This window comes from Heliangelus exortis, chromosome 12, assembly GCF_036169615.1.
Source record: "Heliangelus exortis chromosome 12, bHelExo1.hap1, whole genome shotgun sequence".
In the NCBI taxonomy this organism is placed as follows: Eukaryota; Metazoa; Chordata; class Aves; order Apodiformes; family Trochilidae; genus Heliangelus; species Heliangelus exortis.
The window spans coordinates 20,299,682-20,312,304 of record NC_092433.1 but is presented as its reverse complement, the minus strand read 5'-3'; positions in this window follow the sequence as shown (position 1 = coordinate 20,312,304).

Genomic DNA, 12,623 nt, shown 5'->3' with positions numbered 1-12,623 from the left:
GTGAGGATGTAGGCTTCAGCCTAAGAAAAGGAAAAACATTTTCAGAACAGACTCAAACTTCCCTGGATGTCTGGCCCTGTACATGAGCCTCACCTGAACTGCAGTTCACTTGTAAAAGCAAGTACAGAGAACCCTGATATGACCCATAACCATGTGAAACATCCTCACACATTATCCCCCTGCCAAGCTGGGCTCCTTGTGGTCTGCAGGGTGCAACCAGACAGCTTGGGAATGTCAGGGGCTTTCTTCTGCTTTGGAGCATTTTTTTAGATCAGGAGGAGATGGGGTGAGAAGCAGAAATAATTTGACTTGACATCATTATCTGCAGCCCAGTTCCAAAGCCCAGACTCTGCTGTGACCTCTGTGCTGCCCCAAATGGACTGGGGGCTCCTTGAGCTGGGGCTCTGGAGAGCAGCCATGGAGGCTGAAATGCTATTTTTGCACATTCATTTCCCTGGCTATAACCACAATATAGCTACTGGCAGTGTACGTGACCAGCCTGAAGCTATTATGCCAGCAATCTACAGCTCAAGACAACTCTCATCAGAACCTTTTAATGGAGATTGCTGTCTCCTTGCCATCTGTGGAATTAAAGTGATTTATTTTAGTTCAGGAGCTGTCTCTTAGTTTGTAAACTTTTTATGGTGGACATAATTAGAAGTATTCATAAGCCTTTTCTTCTGGAAAGAAGATGATGTCCTCCTGAGGTAAAAAAAAAAATGTCAGAGGTTTTTTTTTTATATATAGATTCTGGAATAAGTCATTCATAGGTTGCTACTCTGCATAATAATTCCCAAATTACAAATACTGGTATTTATAGCCAAAGCAGAAACTCCTAAAATCTCACAGTATTAATGGGAATGTTGGCAGGTCCTTTATTATGTCAAAGCAAGCAGTGATATTAAAAATTCAGGTATCAAACTATCGATGTGTGATAAATGGATGGGGAACTGCTTAGGTCACACCACTTATTAAGTTGGTACCATAAATTATTTCACTGTAGAGATCAATGTTTACTTCAGACTTTCTCTCCACGTGTTATTATTACAGCTGTTTTCCAGAATTCATTTAAAAACTACTGGAAGAAACAAAGAAAGCAAACCCATGTGAAAGAGGAAAATTCCCATTCTTCCTGCTGGCTTGGCCTCTGCTATTACCTGAGCAAAACAACAGCTGAAGGGGTTGCAATTAATGAGACAAGAGAGCAGGAACTGGGGATGGATCAGCCCGTGGAGTTTCGATATTAAATGAAAACTCAAAAAGTTGAATTAATACAAAATTAGAAAGGGCATATGAACTTCTTTGGAGAATGAATCACTATCTATCATCCAATTTATCCTTTCCCTTACCAAATGAGAATTCAAGGAATACAGATAGTGCAGACTAAGAAACCCTCAAATGTCAGGTACACAGCTCCAAAGCTGTTTTCCAATTCTTTATAATTTTGGCCAAGAAGAGAATACCCCATGTTTTAAACCCACCAAGTCAGGCAGCCCAGACTTGCTCTGCTGGAGCCTTTGGCCACCGGAGTGGGAGTGGGAGGATGCCCACAGGTGTCAGACAAACCTGCACAGCCCTTCCTTCCCTCCTGAGAAGGCACCACCCAGAATATTCAGCTCCCCAAACCACCTCTGCAGCTGCACATACCCAGCACAGTTGTTTGCTCCTGCTGGGAACCCCACGAGCAGCCCAGGCAAAGGCAGAATCCTGCAGGACAGGGAGCTGGCTCCGGGCTGGCGTCAGCACCACCGCAGGGTCAGGATCCAACCTCTCCAGGAGCTGGGATGGATACCACATCCCAGAGCAGCACAACAGGTTCCATCCACACCTAAACACAACAGGAAAAATAAGGTTTTCATGTTTTGTACTCCTCAGAAAGCAGGGGGTTTTGTGAGGGACCTAAAAGTCCAAACCTTACACTTTGTCTGCCTTTAAGAAAAAAAATCCTGACAAGCACGTGTCTGTCTATAATGGGAACAACTTCACTGTGGGTTCTATTTATGTGGTGGAAAAAGAAAAAGGCCCTCACAGGCCTCCCATCCCAGTCTCTCACATCTCAGGAGAAATTCTGCCAGCCTGCAGATGAAGACAGGAACATTTTTTTAGCCCTCTTGTTAGCCATGCTACAACCTCTTACAGGGTCCTGAAGGTCAAATACCTCTGTGCCTTTTATTGCATGAACATCCTAACAGCTCTCCCAGGTGGAAGTCAGATGAGGATTTTGCAGAAGATGCACGAACAGACTCATTAGTCTCACAGGTCCAAGGTGCTAAACAGCATCAAGTACAAAATATAATCTTTCATTCCCCATTCTACCCTATTACCTCCAATTTGTATCAGCTCCCTGGCTTCACACAGCAGCAGCCTGCAGTGCAAATCAGATCCATCACAGCCACTTGCTATGGAGACTTACACTTTGCTGGGTTTGTGACATGAAAAATTATTTTTGCATTAAAATCAAAAGAACAATCCTGGAGGAAGAGTCTCCTCAGCACTGTAACAACATGGCATGGTGGGAATGAGAAACCATGCAATTGCCTCCTCTGTGCAGCCAGAAAGGTTTAACTAATTAAACCAATTATGTTTCCATAATAATATGAAATTAAGTTTTCTTTGCTAAGGAAAAAAAAAAAAAAAAAAAAAGGAGGAAAGTGCAATCTACTCTTGTGTTTAAACCTGTGTGAAGGACGTGCAGCAATGCTGCTCCAGGGCAGATATTTAATTAATTACCAAATAAAACACCACGTGCACGGGCTGCTCCCCTGTTGCATGTTCTGTCCATTCCTGACACATTTTGCTGTTTATTGCCCATCCCCTGATGTTCCTGCCCTGACAGGCAAACCCTGTCCCTTCAGGAGCTCATTTCCTAAAGCCTGAGGAGCAGGGCAGGGACACGGGGGAAGAATTTCACTTCCAAAGCCTTGTCCAGAAACCTGAAGCACATTTTTATGTACTCCAGATAGAACTTCCTTATAAAATAGACATACTTCTTTTTATGCACCTGTAAAAATTTATATAAGTCTCAGAGTCACTAATTTATTTCTTGCAGATAACACTTTGCATTTCAGAACCATTGTTTATATTTATATTATTTTAAGTTAGGAGCAAAATATTTGATTTTGTTGTGGTGACCTTTACAGAACTGTAAAGTTTGCTGGCAAAACCAGCAATTTGGCCAGACTGCACAATGGCAAATCTGAGTACAAAATAATATTTATGGCATCTATTTGTAGGAGCTGTAGAGTCCCCACAGGAGGCTGGTAAATCCCCTGCTTTCTGTGCAAACATTTGGGGCCACAAGATCCCTTCTGCAGGAACAGGGCTTCGTTTCCTTATACTGGTGATTGATGCTGTTCCCAAGTAATCTTGCAGACAAATGAGCCCTCCCCACCTCATTTACATAACTATTTTATCACACTGTGAATTAGTTCTTCACACTTCTGCAGAGCTACATCTCAAACACAAGAATTTTTTTACTGAGTAATGGAAACATCTATCAGACAAACAACAGAAAAAGATCTCTCAGCTTTGCAGGAGACAACAAGGGCTAAGTCTCTCCTAATAAGCCTCATGTTGCTTCTCCTCAGTTTTTTCCATCAGTTCCTTCACAGTGTGGGTAGAGCCAGGACAACCCAAGCCATGGAACCCCCTTGCCCAGGACCCCCCAGGGAAAAGCAGTGAGTGGTTACCCCAGGGAAATCCCACCCAGGAATGAAGCCTGGACATACACACATCTTCCTTCTCCAGTGCCTACAACAGGTTCCCAAACTATCTCTTCTTCCCAGCAAACAGCTTCCAACTACATTAAAAAACCCTTTAAAAGCAGATGTTGGGGAATCTGGAGGCAAGGAAAGGCATTGCTCTCAAGGCAAGCTGGTAATGCTCAGGGTGCTTCCTCCAGCTCTCAGCTGGAGATGTGAGAACAGAATAAATCAAGGCCAGGACATAAATCAAGGCCATCCCCCTCCTACAAACCAGTGTTTCTGTTGCTATCAAACACGTGTCCCTCCATAGGCTGGAGCTTTGATCCTCTTCTCCTGTACTTCTTCCTCCCCCTTGGGACCAGGGGTCAGAGTTGAGTTTCTACTGAGTTTCTTTCAAACCTCAGTGCACACACAGCATTTTTGCTTTCTCTTTAAACACAGAAAATCCAAATAGTAAAACAAAAGCGTGGCAGTTACCTGTAGTGTAGGTGGAGCCTTTCTGGCTCTTCTAGGGGTTTGTCTCTGAGCTGGGACACCACTCTCCATGCCATGTGGGAAGAACAATAAATGATAAATGCTTAGACAGAAATTTAAGGCAACCTTTCCTCTTAAAGCCACCACCAAAACCAGGGACCAAATGAGGCAGCACTGCCAGGGGCCAGATGCTTCTCTCAGCCTTTACTCCTCACCACCAACCCCACAGGAAGGTTTTTAAGCCTCAAAGCTGCTCGAGACCAACCTGAGCACTGCACTTCCACTGCCAAATCTCTTTGTAGAGCCTCTCAGCTGAGTGAGGAGCTTCCCAACCTCCCCAGGAGCAGTGTGAGGGTGAGAGGGCAGTCCCCGTGTGTGTATAAATCTCTGGTTTGTCGTGATGAAATAAATGCTCAGAAAAACAGGGAGAGAAAGAAACAGCTATTACAGCACCCAGAGTAAATGAAAGAAGCAAAATTAGAAGCAATCTGTGCTTCCAAAAGTGTGGCCAAGAGAATGCATCACCATGACAATTCCTGCTAGAAGCAACAGGGCTGCTGCATCCTTCTGCGGGGGGGAAGCATCAACATGCAATTTTTGCAGCACCCAAAAAAAGCAAGTGTCTGTGGTGGCATTTTGCTGACTTTTATTCTTAAAATGTGAGAACCAGACTGGAGGAGCATTACCTCACCCTGAATTTGATTAAAATCCTGATCACAGTTTTAATGACAGAAAAACTCAGAGGCAACTCTGGTATTTCCCTTAGTGGTTGCATTACAGACAGAGCTAAAATAAAGATCAAAGATTTCTATCACAGATATAAAATGAAACCTAATGAGAGCCTCTTATTTGAGGCACACAGAGGTGGGCTTTAAATAATAAAAATAGTCCTGACAAGAAAGGCAAAGAAAAGATTAAAATGCCTGAGAACTGAAAAAATAAGAATATTAATTCCTTTGAAAGGTCATCATCCAGTGTAAAACATATGGAATATACAGCAACAAGTCACAGCATAACAATGGGGATAAATCTGTGGTTTTTTCTCACCAGACACACAGAATCCATCTCTTTCTGTTGTTCTCATGGCAGTGATGTAGAGATCTCTGGTCCTTATCTCCAGATACCATTGGTACTGGAGCTGCTGATCATCCCCAGGAGGCAGCTGATCACTGAGGTTCTGCTCTCCGACCCAGCTCCTCTGCTCTCTGGGGACCAACCTAAAGTAAGGGTTATAAACCTGTATTTTAGGGAGTCCAGGCACCAAGGAGAAATTTCTTCTCTTCAAAACATAAATCTGTACAAGTCTGCCTGGGTGTAAAACATGGAAAATGCCTGTGGCAGAGGCTGACCTTGAGCTGAAGAAAAGTTTGTTAAGAAAGTTTTCCCTGTGAACAAACCCCACAAATTCAGAGTGATGTAAATGCTTCACAGGCAGCCAGAAAGTTCATCAAGCTGCCTTAATTCCTTGGAATTGCTTAAGTAACATTTGTTTTTCATCAAAGCACCTTGTGGAATGTTGTTTTCTGTTAAAAATCAATAAATTACTTAGCAACTAGAATGAAATATCTAATGTGAGGTCAAATTGAATGTTGACTCTGGCACGAAATAAAAAATTTTAATAATTTTTGTTGCAAACAGAGTTGTTTGTTTGTTTGTTTGTTTGTTCCCCCCCCCAGACAATTTACAATTGCCAGAGAATAAAAGAAATATATTACCTGCATCTGGGTGCCATACAGGTAATATATAATAGGAAACACTGAAAAACTCCATTACACTCCCATTCCTTTGTCAGAGGCAGAACTACCTGGCTTGAGCAGTGCCTGTATATCTAAGTAATAGCTAATTCTCAGAAAAAACTTACCTGCAGTGAAATCAAAGCCAGTCATGTATTGCACAAAATAATCAAATCCTGTCACAAAACACTGTTCCAGTAACTGGGGGGGGGGGGGGGGGGGAAAAAAAAAAAAAAAAAAAAGAAAAATGGGAGAAGATACAATTCACATAATAGTCCTGATTCATAACAAAATTATTTTTACTTTTCTGAGAGTGCCCCTCCTTGCACAGTTTGAAGCAGGGCATGAAGCCCTGGGGCTCATCTGGGGGATGCTCTCAGCAGGACCAAGAAGCAACCTCAGCCCCCTCTGGGATTTCGGTGCCACCCCAGGGCATCATCCTGGTCAGGACCCAGCTCCCTGAGCTCTTCCCTGCACAGAGCTTTGATATTGCACCTCCTGACTGCCTGGAAAACTCTTCTCTTGTAATAGGAAAACCACAGGGTCCATGCAGTGCAAGAGCAAGGCCACCTGAGCTCCCCTGAATCCTTTGGAAAGTGATTTTCCTGCAGCATTGCCTCCTTTAAGCAGACCTTCAGCACAGTCCCTGCACCTGCATAATTAAAAGAGCCCATCCTGGTCAGACAGGGATTATCTGATGCACACTCGTTGTCTTTGTCACCCACAGTTATCATTAAAAATGTCACTAAAAGAAAATCAAATTAAGGCTGGAAAATAATTGCAGAATATTTCAAATCATGAAACAGATGTTAAGTGCATGGAATAAATACTGTTCAGAGAATCTTTAAAGTACTGTCAGAGCTTCAGAGAATAGCTTGTATTTCAAACATATTTTTATCTCTTACTTTTCTCCCACGCTTTTTTTTTTTTTTTTTTTTTTTTTTTTGGTGTGGAAACAGTTTTAAAACTCAAAGATAAAGAACAAATAATGGTTGCCTTTCATTTCCAGATATGAGACCTGAGTCTCTTTCAGTTGTAAATACTGGCTCTGCTTCCTTCAGAGTTCACCTTTCCAGCAGTCTGGTTTAGAGATAAAAAATAAGGGAATAGTAGAATAGTATCAATGCCCACACAGCTGAGCACTGCCTTTTATTTCCCCTGGGAACATTTTGCATGGTTTGCTCCTTTTTTTCCATAAGTGCCCATTAGATAGGGCCTGACTGGCCCTGGGACAGCCCCCTCTGCCTGCACAGCACCAGGGGATGAAACCTTCCCCATCCCACAGCCCTGCAGCCACCTACCTGCTGCTGAGACCTCCTGGACAGCCCACAGCATCTTCCCTAGATCCCAGACATCCTATAGAGCCCTCAGCATCTTCCCTAGATCCCAGACATCCTATAGAGCCCTCAGCATCTTCCCTAGATCCCAGACATCCTGGACAGCCCACAGCATCTTCCTGGAGAGCCCATAGCATCTTCCCTATCCCAGACATTCTGGGCAGTCCACAGCATCTTCTCTATATCCCAGACATCCTGGAGAGCCCACAGCATCTTCCCTACCCCACCACCCAGAACTGCTCTGGGGATTTGATCTCCAGCTCACCAGGGGGAAGGAAAGTGAAGTCTGCAGAGCCACAGGGTGCAGATGTGATGTCCCCCTCACTCCTCTGGAGTTGCTCCCACGAGGACCACAAGGACAAGAACAGTGTGAGGAAGGGAAAGGAAGACAAGGTTGTGTCCCACAGTGTGGCCCACATGGGCCTAGGCTGAGCCTGGGCTCATCCCTGCTGAGCTTCAGTGGCAATGTGTGGCTTGGGTGAGCATCCAGGTCCCCAGCTTTATTCCTGGGGAGCCCCCCCAGGCAGCACCTGGTCCAGCCCCCAGGTGAGGATGGTGATTCCTGAGGCACAGCATCCTGCTCAGCCACGCCATGCTGCCCACACACACCCAGGATTCCTGGTTGGCACCGTGGGCTGGGCTGCCTGGCAAACCCCCCACGTGTGCAGAGAGGATCCTGGAGCTGAGGGACATCAGCACCAGCACCGGGGACTCTGCCTGGTGACTCAGGACACTGTCAGCTGCTCAAGTGACAAAGTGCTGAATTCCCTCCACACCCCCTGTCACGGAGCATCAGTCAGCGAGGGGGCACAGCTCCTCTGAGCATCCCTTCCCTGCTATATTTGTTGGTGACAAGAGAGAAAAACATGCTCCTGTCACATTCTAAAATAAAACATACACATATGTGAGGTTTATGGAGAGTTCCAGATGAGCTCAGGCACGGATGAGGAGATATTAATGCAGACAGTGACACCTCCAGTTTCTTGCTTGCCTTGGGTCCCCAGTCCCCTTCCTGCCCAGGCCAGGCTGGTTTAACCACAGGGAGGTGACACGTGGGAAACATGATGAGCACCAAAAAAAAAAAAGATCACCAGCAGGCCAAAATCTGGGGTAACTCTTAATACAAGCTGGCAAAGGGCACAGCAGGCACACCAGGATATTTTGAAACATTTTCACGTCACAGAAATGTAAATGCTGTGAAAGCCACACTGATGCATTTTCAACCATTTTTTACTTTCTAGTATTTAGTTGATATAGTCCATTCTTCAAAGGATTCCACAAGGCTGCACAGCCTTTCAGCTGGAACCATATACCAGCAATTATAAAATGCAAAGGGAAACACTACTCAAATAAAAGAGACCTTAGACCTAGGAAGGTTTTAGCTTCTCTAAACCTCATTTGTAAGCAGAGGTAAAATGGAAGAATAAATGGAAGAACTTGATAGCTTTGTGTCAGAAAAGACATGAACCGTGACACAGCAATGTCAGCAAGACTAAAATGAGCTGTTAAAGTACCTGGAGGGAAACAAGATGCTGTTTCTGCAGTGGCAGATTGAAAAAAAAAAACCAAAAACATGATAATGGGTCAAGACTGATGAAATTTATGCCTTGTTTCTGCCATGCTCTGGGACTCTCACTTTAAAATTTTCAGTCAGAAGATATTAAATTACCTCCAAATTAAAGTGTCAAGGTAAAACTCATCAAGTGTGGTTCAACAGCTCAGTGAAAACCAGACAGGGAGGGAAACAAGCAAACAAACCTCAGCCTGATTTCACTTGGAGCACCTGAACCTGAAGAGCAACCCTTCAAAGAGAGGCACTCCAACAGCATCCATGGGATACAAAAATAGGTCCTGTGTATATACAGAAGCTTCAAGTGCCTGTCAAAAGGTTTAAATAAGATTTCTAGAGCTGAAACATGATTCAGTTTTACCAGCACCACACAAAACTAAATGTACAAAAAAAGGTGAGGTTTTTTTTATTGGCCTTCATGAGAAAAATATTCTTGACAGCTGTTGGCCATTGAGGGTGGCAGAGAAGAAGCCATCCCAGCCTCTCAGGCTAGTGAATAAGCTACTTTTGGAACCATTTTTTCCTCTGCTTCAAGCAATGGCTCAGCACAGTGTAAAAGTATCCAATTCAGTAAGTAAAGAAGTTCCAGGGTCTTTATTTTCCTAGGGTGAGAAGAGCAACTGGCAAAATGGGAGCATCCCTGCTGTCAGGGGACCATAACATTTGTCTGGCACAAAACAGATCTCATCACTGAGTGTGGGACTGGGTGCCCACACCAGCATTTCCCAGGGCTCTGGGATGCAGACAGAAAGCTCTGAGATGCCTTGAAACATTTCCAGTAAAAAACTACAGGGAGGAGGAAAGATAATTTCATCTTGAGGCCAAAAAATACACTCATGGACTCGTTATTGCTTGGGGGATTCAAGCAAGGAGTGAATTGATCAGACCATGAACACCCTCTGGGTTGGCCTCCTCTCTCTGACAGCTCAGTGCAGCTTTGTGGACATCTTACCAATGTAGTAAATTATCAAAGTAAGTCATAGGTTAGGAGTTCTGCATGACAACCCAGCCCCAAACCCAGCTCTAAGTCAGAGTCAGTGTCAGAGGTGCTTGAACACTGAAAAGAAGGTCAGGACACCCAGTCACTGCCCCTGCACTTTTTTGTTTTATTTAGCTCTGCAAATCAGAGTTCTCTTTGTCTCAAGTCTCTACCATGAGAGTAAAGCCTGAAGTTCCAGCTCTGAAAATTACATTATTATCTCCATTGCTACACTGAGTGACTGCAGCTCAGAAGTCCCCAGTAAGCTACAACTCTGTGACTAGAACTATTTTTTTTTTTTTAAAAAAAAAACAAACTAGTGTGTTTACATATGGCTGGATCAAGCTGGAAATCTGTTTACAAACTGCCCAATGTGATGGAGAAGGATTTTTCTTGTGCCTCTGAGGTCACATACTGAGAAAGGTGAAACTTGCTGCAGTAGCTGTTTTAGAAGGATTGAGAGCAGAGAAACAATTACATCTGGGCTGGGGACCAGTAAGGGGAAATCCACAGAGAACTCCAAAGACCTAAGACATAATCTAAGGGATGCACTGGGAATAGACAGAGTCAGGAGAGGAGAACTTTGGAAAAAAAGTTAATGCAGCTTGAACTAATTGTATACTATTAGGCTGAAAATTCATAATACAAACAATTTCATTTATGGATTTTTTTTTATTTCTCCTACCTATTGATTCAGATGGGCCATGGGCTGAGGCTGGGGTTAGCTGAGGGGCTGCCACTGCCTTGCCTTTCATACAAGGAGCTCAATTCAGAAGGGAAAACTGATTACATATTCTCCCTGGATTTAATGTGTAGGAATTTCACTGCTTAGCCTGAGCTGCAGCATTTTAAAAGAATTCAGCAAACATTTCATCAGGCAGTGACAAAGTTGGAGAGGTCAGGGTACAAAGTGTGGGGCAATTAACAAGATATCATTCTGTAAGTACATTAGTAATAAAGGAAGACCAAAAAAGGAGTGGGAAAGCCATTAGGCAAGTAATCTGAGTGTTTAATGAGCTTTCTTTTCTTCAGTCTTCATGGAAAAGGCCAACTGAGAGCAGATGGTCTGCACAGTAATACTGTAACAAAGAGGGAAGATGGCAATCTCATGAAAAGGAATGGTGAGAGGGCCTGGCTAATTTAGATGTTTTCTATTTGGTTATGCTGATGAGCTTTATCTTTGCATACTTAAGAACTGCCTGAAGCCATATCAGAGTCTGAACCACCATTGTGGAAGAGTGAAGAGGGAAAGAGGGAGAAAAAGAAACCACATCTTTAAGATGGCAGTGGATCAAGGGTTGGACTGGGTGATCTCAGAGGTCCCTTCCAACCCAGCCCATTCTATGATTCCATGATTCTAAGAAGATCCTGCTTTAGGTACCAGCTCACCCACCCTGCACTCACAGAACAAGACTCAGCCTTTCAAGAGGAACAACCAGATACCAGAGGCATGAGCAGCACCAAACAGCTCCCTGCCAACTGGGTGCCCTCTGGGGCACCAGAAAGCACAGCCTGACTTCCCCCTTGGCTCTTATCAGGCATCTGGTGATAGCTGTGCAGGCCATGAAGCTGGCTGGAAGACTGCTCATTTCCAGAAAACTCTTCAGAATGAAACTCAAGCAGAGTTTAGGGAGCCCCAGCTTGAAGTCAGTGCTGTTCAGTTCTCCATCCCTGCCCGGGCAGCAGGACTCTGCCTGGCACATTTCCTGATAACACCGTGCAGGGAAGGACTGCAAGCACGAGAGGGGACAGGATTAAAATTCAAAAAGGTCTTGACAAATTGCAGAAATAACCTTTGGAGAAAGTGTGTTATCCAGGAGAGACAATAGAAGGCACTCGGGTAGAAATAATCAATTGTGTAACCAGAGGCAGGGGAGCAAGGGGCAGAGGGAGGTGGGGTTGGGTGCTCTGGAAAAGGCAAGCATCTGGGCTGGGAAATGGGAATCATCTGGGTTGGGAAGTGGGAATCATCTGGGCTGGGAAATGGGAATCATCTGGGCTGGGAAATGGGAATCATCTGGGCTGGGAAAAGGCAAGGATCTGGGCTGGGAAATGGAAACACAGCTATGGAAACAGGGGCAGCCATCCTGCCCCTAGGTTCAGACATCCCGAGTCCATATTGGAGAATTGTGCTCTGCTGCCTGTACTCTGTGTGTTAGTAAAGTTGTGGAATACATGGAGGGAATGAAAAAAGCACAAGGAAAGATATCAGGGGTCTGGAAAAACAACGTTAGGGAACTGGCCCTTAAACCAAAAGAGATTCAGGAGAGAACTCGGAAACTTCAAATATATTCACAAAGGAATGACCTGTTCTTAGGGATTTGTCCTAACTGCCCTAACTGGGCAAGGAAGATAAAGGGTAAAGCCCAAGGAAGCCCCACCAAGGAGTGGGCAGAGCTCTGCTCCTGACCAGCACAATGGCCCTGGAATCCATTTACCATCTTTGAATATGAAATGAAAAATTCAGGAAGGTCGATTAAACTGTTCATGGATATTTTATAATAAGGAAGATGAGAAAAATAATCAAATAAATTACTTGTTCCAAATTATCACTCGATTCTACCTGCAGTTCATTACTGACTCAGATTAATGAATGCAGAGAAGATATTAGTCTCATATGAATATTCAGACTTCGCTACCTGATTGCAGTTTTTCAAATGAAAAATGCAGCGGATCAGCTCCCGATGAATTTTTAAAGAGAGTCAAATGCCCTCAGCAGTAGACCTATTATTTCAAGAGATCACCTTGATAGACCTGGCTATGGGAACGTTCCCTGCTGAGAACAGAGGGCACCAAACAATGGTGAGCATGGGGAAGGAGCTCGGG